The following is a 10,781-nucleotide window of genomic DNA, read 5'->3' as shown; positions in this document are numbered from 1 at the left end:
TGGCTATAAAAAAAAATGCTTTGACCTATTTGCTGATGAAAAAAATTCATTCATCCTCCACAAGGGTCATGAAAACATGAGCTCCACAAGGGTCATGAAAACATGAAGAGATTAAAGCTAGCTTTTCTAACAGCCAGTTACTTCAGTGTTTCCGAGTCTCATTCTCTACTCCATTTCTACACACCCTGTAGACGTAGCTACCCTCTCCTTATCTGGGCTACACATAAATGGTTAAAAGTGTTAATTTACCTGGCTGTCATGTCAAAGTTAAAGGCAAGTGAGAGGAAGAGTTGTGTGGGTAGCCTTGACAAGGTGATGATACTTACGGAAAGTTCTCAGCCCCTACAATAGGTAGCAGGATCGGGCCAGAGCGCGTGACATGAGCTTCTAGCAGCAATTCAACTATCAGTTTCTTTGCTCTGCTTCCGACCACTCACCTGACTTGTTACTTCTCACTGCTTTGAGAGCTCCTGACCTGTAGATCTGCTGTCCTGCCTGACCACTCCATCTGAACAATGGATATGGTAGGTCTACCTATTGTTCTTCCTAAATGCAGGGAACTCAGATGCAGGCCACTTGAAAACTTAAGGATCATTCTAGTCTGTAGCATCTCTTGGGCCTTAATCTAATATTCATACCAAAACAACATGAAGACAGCTTAGGAAATCTTTAGGCTAATCATTCATATGTTTTTTTCTTATCTCTAAATCCCCTTGGCATTGTAAGCTCTTTTTGGTTAGTAGACTTCAATTTTCATCTCCTGTATGCCTGCCACCCTACTCTCATCCTCCACTGCTGACTTAGCTCTATCTCTGTTGGATGGTTAATGAATCCTCCATATTCTCAACATTTCATTGCATTTTAAACCTAGGTCTCCTTTAAGGACACTGATTCCATGCAGCCCAATTTCCTTTCTCTCGGCACACAGACACACACATGCATGCCTGGAGGGTGAAGGCGGCTGGTAGGAGGTGATTAGCCTTGCAGTTTCCTCCTTTGCCACTAGAATGTTTAGATACTTGCCAAACTAAGTCCATTTTCACCTCCAAATTGTTCTCTTTGGTGGATCTTACCATCGCACTACATATAATTTATCCCTCCTTGTAACTCACATTGATGGCCCTGGAAAGGCCCTTAATGGATGCCCACCAATGAATTAGGTCCTTAGTCGTACTTGACTCCTTGAAATGCTTGTGTGTGGTTTCCTCATTTGCTTGGAATGACCCATTTAACAACCTACCTTTGCAGTTCCTTGATCTCAGCTCTTCCAGAGACATTTGTCTCCCTGCATCCACTGGAATACACTTTTTCAGGCACGTCTGTTATGTTCTCCCAACAAAAGCCTCCCACATCCCATCTTCCCTCGCAAGCCTACCTGCGACCCCTTTTGTACTCTCAGTCTTGAGTCTTTTATTCTCTACCTGGTTTTAAGCCCCTTTAGGGTTCCTTTTTAGGACCTCATGGTTGCTCAGTTGAATTCCTCCTTTACCAGCTGCCTTGCTCTTTCAACTCATTCTGTTTACAGACCTACCCTCTAATCCTAGGTCAGCTCTCTTATTGACCTTTGCTACTCCTAGAACCATTCAGAACGGGTGTAATGAAAGACAGCACTGGAATCAATTATTTATCCTGATAGTGTGCACCTAGCATCTCATCCTGCTGTGGTTTGACAGGCACCGGAGGTCCCTGCTGGCCGTATGACGTATGCTCTGCCTCAGAGCCCAAACTACCAGCACTGAAAATGACAGAGCCCCCTTACTGGGAGAGGGAGATGAATTATGCTGTTGTAAAAGTTTCTGTTTACATGTGCACATACATAATAGATAATTTTATAGGAACGAACAGATATGATTATATCTTATGTACAAATTGGTGGGGAGAGATTTAGCAGAGTTTCTGGTTGTTTTCCTTTTTGGTTTAGTTTCCACTTTTCTTCTCATTCCCTACATCAAAATCAGCCTCACCTCATTAACACATACCCAGAAAATCTGTGTCAATAACCCAGAATATACCTGGGTTTTTTCTTCCAAGCTTATATACCTAAAGATATATACAAATTCGTACATATAAACACACATTCATATATTTGTATATATATACACATACACATATACATGTGTACACACATGCATGCATACATACGTACATACATCCATGCACACTATAGATACATAGGATTTTTGGTACCCATTTTAAAGGTGAGCTCATAATATATACATTTTATATTCTTCTGTCATTATATCTTATCTGGCAGAAATCACTCCAAATCAAAAAGAACAGTCATTTTTTACACCGAATTATTAACTTTGTTAATTTACATAAACTACCAAACATGTGCATACAAAACCTGAAATTTATTTGAATTTTAGAATTGAAAAGGGAATTTGAAAACTCCTAGTTGAGCCATCCTACAGAACATATGAGAAAACTAAGGCTCAGTAAACATCCGTGATTTCTTCAGGTCTTGCAGCCAACTAGTGCCACGCCTCAGATCAGAACCTAGCCCTGGTACCTCCCAAGTCCAGTCCTCTCTGAATCATACTACACAGAATCCCATAAATTTGTATTAGAGGCCATTCTGACGATACTTATGACTTAATGTGAGAGTATGCTGCAGCATAAGATACATTTTCAGGCCTAAGGTAGGGAGGAAATAGGGCAGAGCAAGAATTTGGGAAAATTCCTATTAACGTATTGGTGTGGATAGATCAGTCTGTTTTTATTGAGCCAGATTTATCAACCAGTGGAGACTCATTAAGAGTGCCAGCATTTGAAGGGGCATTAATAAAAGAAATTTGTGTTGAAGAGCTCTGTAAAAGGAATGTGAAAGGAATTCACTTCCCATCTTAATAGAGCTTCTCCCACCCCCTCCCCGAAGAAGCTGTAGGTAGACTGTGGTTGAGGATCCTCCCTGGGCTCTCAGGCACATCTGGAAAGGCTCAGCTTTCAAACTGGAGCCCCTTTCACAGTGCTAGAAAAATTTGTCTGGAGTCTTAGAAAACTGTTTCCCAAGATGATAAAACTTGTGGCAAAATGTGAGAACCTTTATGTGTATAGGAAAAAACCCACACTTTTACATCACATTTCTTAATGGGGCATATATGGATCTATTAATAAAGAGTTATCCTCTGCCAGATTTTTCTGCACTTGGTGAATTTCCATTGTCCCCAAAGGACCCTGAGTATCAGTCCTTTCAGTCATCAAATAATTTAGGGGCATGCCAACATTATGCTAGGTACTGAATAAAGGGAGAGTTTGGTTGCCCGGGCCTCCCATATCCAAGTGGGAAATGTACCACTGAATATCCTGCGTGCTTGTCCCTGCAGAGAATTCATTGTGGGCTTCATGACCTTCACTGACAAAATAGAAATAAACAAATGTTCCTTCAAGGCAGCTAATTCCTAGGTTATTATGAAGCTGATTGGATCTTTTGTATGCATTCCAAAGACTCCAAAGAGAATCCTTGAAGGCATAATTCCAGCAGAAGAGGTTTGCTACGGACCCCTGGAGACACTCTACAGCGGGGGCCCTTCCACTGTGTTCCATGTGCTTTCAGGTTGGTCATAGGGCATCTGACAGTTGAATAGAAAATTGCTTTTGGTGCTGGGTTTTCTGTGACAGTTCAGAAACAGTACTACTAGGTTCCAGGCCTATATTGTCTATTTCATCTTTTCCTTGAAGTGCTCTGCATCTTTATGCGTATAATTCTAATAGGATTTTTTTTTTCATACCTACCATGTATCAGATATCTGCTAGGCACCACAGAGGTGTTTTTCTCATACAATCGCCTTGCCAGTCATATTACCATCCTCACTTCAGAAAGGAGAGACTGTCACAGAACTGTAAGCATCAGAGTGGCAATGAACCTCAGATCTCTGTATCTTGGAAGTCTGGATTGAGACCCCTGGGTGTACAGTACCCCCGCCCAACCCCCCAGCTCGGGATCAAAAGAGAATCCGGAGGTGGAGACTGAGTTGAGGCATGAGTGTATTCTGATGGGTCAGTGTTTAGAGGTGAGCCTAATTTTCTAAAGCTGAATATTAAATGTTTACAGGATGTATTTGATGTTAGCACGAATTTATTTCCCAGAGCTGGGATTTTCAGTGATTGCCATTCCCACACCAGTACTGTGAGGAACAGCGGGAAGGGAGAACAGGTTGACTTTTCCGAGAATGAGACAGTTTTCTAAAAAGAAGCAGCCAGAAAGAGGAACTATAATTCCCAGTCCTGACAGAAAATATCTCTAGGGTAATTATGGCTGATCCAATGCTTGTTTCTCTGGGTAATCAGATAACCCAGCTTTCAGTGAGTGTATATTTCTCTTTGTCTCTTTAGTTAACCATTTCTAAGTACAGGTGGACTGTAGGAGACAAAGTGGCCTCAATTCACCCTAGATGACAAAGTATCTCTCATGAGACTGTATGCCATAATATATAGTTACTTACACTTAAACGTAACCATTCTATAGCTCTTATATTTGTTTAATGTTCATTTTGCACAAAACCACCTCTACAATAGATTCTTGGTCAATTGGTATTAACATGTCAGTATTTATTCAAGAAAGGAGAGCAACCTCAAAAAGACTAAGGGACCCTTGAGAACTTACCCATTGACACTGTGACAGAGCTAGGGATTCAGTGGCTGTGGGGTGACATGCTGAATGTGATGTTTCTCATAATTTCTCATGTGTTATATCACTACACTCATTAGCTGAGGATGTCAGCTGAGTAGTGTAGTAGTAGTAGTAGTAGTAGTAGTAGTAGTAGTAGTAGTAGTAGTAGTAGTAGTAGTGGTGGTATAGTCTGCCCATTTTCTGGATGCTTACCACTGTTTGGTAAAAGATGAGGAGTTCTGAGTTCACCTCCCTATAATAAAATCAACTGTTTGGTTAATGTTATTTTGACACAGTTAATGCCTGAATAATTCCTCAGCCCCCTACTCTCTACCCTGAATCCAGATTTCATCTTTGTAGGTTTCTTAGCTATTTTGTATTAGCAAGATATCTTGATGAACTAATTCCATATATTAAGCATGTGCTCTGACAAGAGTTGAATGACTAAGAGCCCCCAAGAACAGACCCTCTATCGTGTTGTCCTCTCTTGACATGCCATATGTGGGTATTACAGGGAGACGAAATGAGCTTATTATATATTTTAGAAAGAAATATCAAAGTATTAAAAAATTCTCCAGTCCCACCAGCAGCCAACCTTTTGTTTTCCAACTTTAATTTTATTATAAAGGTAAAAAAAAAATTGCTAATTGTTACGCCATCTCAACTGTCTTTACTTGGTGGGCTTGAGGGGATCAGTGGGTGAGGATTGGGCATGGGAGTATGAGTTTTTGCCTGCGTGTGTGTGCGTGTTACTTATGGCTATTAATTATCTAAGAAAGGCAAATGCTCAAGTGAAGAGAAACAGACAGCGGTTCACAGTGATTATGAAGCTGTGTTTGTACCACTGCCAACTCTTGGGGGAAATTTCAGATCTGTTGTTAGAGAAAAAATACTGAAAGTCTTCAAATGAAATCCTGAAAACTATAAAGATTTATATATCTTGGTAATTCAGACTAAGGATAGTTATTATTTATGAAGTCTAAATGTTTGTGTTTCTATGCTACAGTATTTAGTAGTGATAATTATTCACATACAGTGTTTATATTAATCCTGACCATGCTAATTCAGAGTATGAGCTTTTATTTACCTTTCCTTTTGAAGCCAGTTCATTAGGCAAATTATCAGTGTAATTTGCTTACTGTCATTCAGAGAACCAGCAATATTCAAACATTTTAGATACATCTGTACACAGTATTGTTTTAATTTTATATAAAATATTCTTCTTTACTTGAATGTTACCATGTTAACTTCAAACTCAGCATGTTTATACCGAAATCTTCACTTTCTAGGATAAACCACTGTCTCCTGCTGACTACCTTGTTTTTGTTTCTATAACTTTTCCCCTCATCTCGGAACCTCAAAGTCTTCCTTAAGGACTCCTTTTCCTTAAAGACTCCTCTCATGTTGTGAATATTTATTCTTTTGGAACATCCAGAAAGCTCTGTCTTGCTGTTACGTTTTACAGTTGTCCTTTTAGCTTATTTCCAGCATCTCCATTTCAAACCTCTACTAATCCACTGAAGTTATTTTTCATCTCTCTGCCTACCATTTTTCCTCCAATCCATCCTACACACCAAAGATCCTCCATTTTTAGGGCACTTGTGGGGATGAGCACTGGGTGTTATATGTGTTATATGGAAATCTACTTGACAATAAACTATTTGTAAATAAATAAATAAATAAATACATGTAATAAAAAATAAAAATAAAAAAAATAACAAAGATCCTCCATTTTTTTGGCATCAGCACACCACATAATAGGCATCCAGGGTATAGACAGACCAATTATAGGTAAAATTTTAAAACACTGTCATAATTTTTAAACAATAGTAAATAGTTTAAAAGTGATACTAATAGAAATTATGAATAATTAATTCATTATAATAATTATGGCAGTGGAAATGAAAAAAAACAAAAATTATATTAATGAGAGGGAAAGAGTATCTTTACTCTAAAATGAGGGTACACATAGCCAGCTGTAACAGTAGATTGCATATGGAATCTGTTTCTTCATTTATTCTTTATTTCTACTAAATTAGAAAGATCTAACTTAAAAGTCAATGTGGGAACAAGAACGAAGGAGAGAAAATGGCATCCACAGATTATAGTACCTATAGCCAAGCTACAGCCCAGCAAGGCCACAGTGCTTATACTACCCAGCCCACCATGAATATGCACAGACCACACAGGCATATGGCCAGCAAAGTTATGGAACCTATGTATAGCACACTGATGTCAGCCTTACCCAGGCTCAGACCACTGCGACCTATGGCCAGACTATGCAACTTCTTATGGACAGCCTCCTGGTGGTGATACTACTCTGAGATTTGATCTTGGAGGCATGAGTGGAGGTGGATGGGAAGGAGGCTGTGGTGGAATGGGTGCTAGAGAGCAAGGTGGCTTCAATAGGCCTGGTGGACTAATGGACAAAGGACCAGATCATGAGCTAGGCCCAACTGTAGATCCAGATAAAGACTCTGACAATAGTGCAATTTATGTGCAAGGCTTAAACGACAGTGTGACTCTAGATGATCTGGCAGACTTCTTAAACAGTGTAGAGTTGTTAAGATGAACAAGATAATCAGACAACCCATGATCCATATCTACTTAAACAAGGAATCAGGGAAGTCCAAAGGCAGTACTACAGTGTCCTACGAAGACCCACCAACTATCAAAGCTGCCTTAGAGTGGTTTGTTGGGAAAGACTTTTAAGGAGCAAACTTGAGGTTTCTCTTGCTCAGAGGAAGCTTCTGATGAATAGCATGCTGGTTAGTATGAATCCCCATGAAGGTAGAGGGATGCCACTCCCACTCCTTGCAGGTCCAGGCGGCACAGGAGGTTGCCTAGGAGGCCATGGAGGAGACAGAGATGGCTTCCTCACAAGAAGGTCCCAAGGTTCTTGAGGGAACCCATGTGGAGGAGGACACATCCACCACCGAGCTAGACACTGGCAATGCCTGAGTCTGGGGTGTGAAAACCAGAACTTTACCTAGAGAACAGAGTACAGCCAGTATAAGGCCCCAAAGCCTGAAGGCTTCCTTCCACCATTTTTTCCACCCCTGGATGTTGGTAGACCTTGGCAGGGGTGGCCCTGGTGGCATGTGGGGAAGAAGAGATGTCCTCATGGATCCCCATGGTCTTGGTAGAATGTTCAGAGGTGGCCATGGTGAAGACAGAAGTGGCTTCTGTTGTGGCTGGGGCATGAACTGAGGTGGCTTTGGTGGAGGAAGATGAGGTGGCCCGAGTGACCTCCTGGGACCTTAAATAGAACAGATAGGAGGCAAAAGAGGTGGATGTCGAGGATGGTGAAAAATGGATAAAGGCAAGCACTGTCAGGGATGCAGAGACTGGCCCTAATAGACACAGAGACCCCACGAAGCTGCATTGACTACCAGAGTTATTTGTTATCTTTTATTCATTTTTTTAAAGTTTATTTATTTTGAGAGAGAGAGCATGTGAGCACAAGTGGGGTCGGGGGGGATGGCGCTGAGAGAGCAAGAGAGAATCCCAACCATGCTGGGCACTGTCAGCACAAGTGCTGACAATGCGGTGCTCGATCTCATGAATTGCAAGATCATGACCTAAGCCTAAATCAAGAAGAGTCAGATGCTTAACTGACTGAGCCCTCCAGGTACCCCTACCAGATTTAGTTTTTAAACGAGAAATTGTTTTATAATTCTGTGTTCACAGTGTTGACCACAACATTATGATTATTCGTTGTCTGTACTTTAGTATTTTTTAGCATTTGAGAAAAAACCTTAAAACAAGTTAAATTTTTAAAAAAGGTCATTGTGAAGCACACCAAATATTTGGTGGCCTTTCAACTAGTTCTGTGTTTTTCTGATAATACAAGGATCCAGAAATTGTGGAGAGTTTCACCAACAAACATCCAGTGCCTTATCAGGAACTAATTAGGCTGAGGGCATGCTCTTCTGAAAAGTGGCTGGTATGTTGAATTCATCAACACAGAAGATAAATGGCCAATGAATTTCTGATGAATTTTTTATTGGATTTGTTTGTGATCATGATTTCTTCATATTCATTTTTTGCATTCAGATGTGTTAAATATGGTCAGTAATACACCGGTTTCTTTCTTCAGTAAGTTTGGAATATCTTTAAATGGTAAGATAAAAATTCTGGTCAACTAATCCACTTATATCAAAATTCAGCCTTTTTAGGAAATTTCCCCTCTCTTCCTAAATGTTAAAAATTATATGCTGTCTATGAAGTAATAGATTCAGGATTCTCCAGATATTGAATATACAACTGAGATAAGCCACTGGAAATTAAAGAAATCTTTTTTACTGGATTTTTTTTTTTTTTTTTACTTATTGTTTCATTTGACGATCTTTACTCTTGACAGCCAGAGTTCTTGAGTATGAAGAAACAGAATCTTCTGTTCTCACCCCATTTTCTTGCACAGCGTGCTTTAAATTCTTGCCTACGATCTAATGATACTCATAGTTTTTCTTATTTCATTCAAGCTTCAGTCAAGTTCAGGGGGCACACTTACACTGACGACTATAAAAGAAAGCAATGTTGTATCGCCCCAAGGTGCCGCTTCTGTCATTCACATGACGATATCTTACTTTGTTGTACATATTGATCACACTCAGTCAATAACCATCCTAACACATTCTTCATGTACACCAAGGCTTACAAAATTATCAGCAAGCAAGAAATCTCTTCCCCTCTGGCAGTAGTTTTTAGTGATAAATAATATCAGTCATTTCTCCTTTTACAGTTATGATCTACATTACACTGTGGACGTCTCTGATTTCGTACAAGTCTGAAGAAAAATGTCTGCTAATAAAAGCTGAACAGTAAATATTACATGTTCTTTCACCTTGCATACCACTGATATTATCCATCTTCTAACAGTTTCATACATGATTTCACAATTAGATTATTCTGCTTTTCTCCATAAGGTTACTGTCACTGAACTTATTTGCAACTTTGAATGATATCTTATTAGTTTTGATTTCTTCTCTGCCTTTAGTTGGGGGAACTCATCAATACTTTGCTTAAAAGCTTTTGTTTTTACTTGTTTTGGAAAAATTTGATAGATATACCTGAATTCTGCCTTGAAAATTATAAGAAAGCTTCAGCAGCTTCATGCCACTATTTGATGACTTTTTGTAACAAGCAACTCAACGATGGTTAGTGCACAAAGTCCAGTCTTGAGTTGTTCATCATTCTACGTCCTGTTTGCAATTTCCCTTTTGCACTGCTCATGAAATTCACGCATTGGCAGAGAACTTTGCTCTGCACACAGACTCCCTATGTACTTTCTCTCTAAAAACTTCTTCACTACTTTGACAAGTTTAGGTCATAGCATATCATTCAGAATACTGTTTTCATATTTTACTACTTTTATAAGTCAAGTTAATTAATTTTGAACCATTAGTTCATTTTGTATATTGGTGCTGTTGAACACAATCAAGCAGTTAAAAGAAAAAACACACAGTCATCAAATATAGACACTACTAAGCAAATAATGTGAGTGAGTCAGCTGAAATAAATGGCACCTTGTTTGCCAAATGCTACCTAAGACCACCAATCTTACATAGTCCAAGTATGTGACATATTTTAAGTGTAAGTGGTATGAAGAATCATGATACATTTTTATGAGAATTGTAACTCCTATAACTCACTGTTAGACTATTGGCTACAGCTAGTCTTTCACAAGTCCCACATTGAAAAATGGTGCCTTGTCTCTTGGCTCATATTATTTTATCAAGTTACCACCCTTTAACCCCAAAAACCAAAAACACAAAAAAACCTTTCAGTGGCTCTGATAGCTTATGTGATAAAATCAGAACTCCTTAGCTTGACATTCTCAAGGTGCCCCTAATGGGGCTCCATCTCATCTGCCCAGATTTCTGCTTTATCCCTGCAGATTCACCCACATGTCATACCCAGGATGTCTGCTGGAAGCTCATTAACTTTTTGATTGTTAAAGGAGGTTCAGAATCTCTCTGAATGCTAGAACTTTTGCACCAATGGACCAGAAATCTTGACTTTAATCTCTGTAGGTCACTTTAAGTTCTTAGATATGAATGGAAGTGGGGATAATGGAGGCAAATTTAAACCATATTTTGAAACCATGTCTCCATTATTTATCCTGTGAACCATTCTTTCTAATAAGTTTTTACACATTCCTTCTCCA

General features: G+C 39.4%; 1 pseudogene; it reads left to right on the top strand.

The window, feature by feature from the left end:
- Nucleotides 1-3,411: 3,411 nt before the first annotated feature.
- Nucleotides 3,412-7,969, top strand: LOC144228759 (RNA-binding protein EWS pseudogene; annotated as a pseudogene).
- Nucleotides 7,970-10,781: the final 2,812 nt, after the last annotated feature.

This window comes from Crocuta crocuta, unplaced genomic scaffold (assembly GCF_008692635.1).
Source record: "Crocuta crocuta isolate KB4526 unplaced genomic scaffold, BGI_CrCroc_1.0 scaffold546, whole genome shotgun sequence".
NCBI lineage: Eukaryota > Metazoa > Chordata > Mammalia > Carnivora > Hyaenidae > Crocuta > Crocuta crocuta.
The sequence above is the reverse complement of the archived record's forward strand: the minus strand, read 5'-3'. Positions and strand labels throughout refer to the sequence as shown.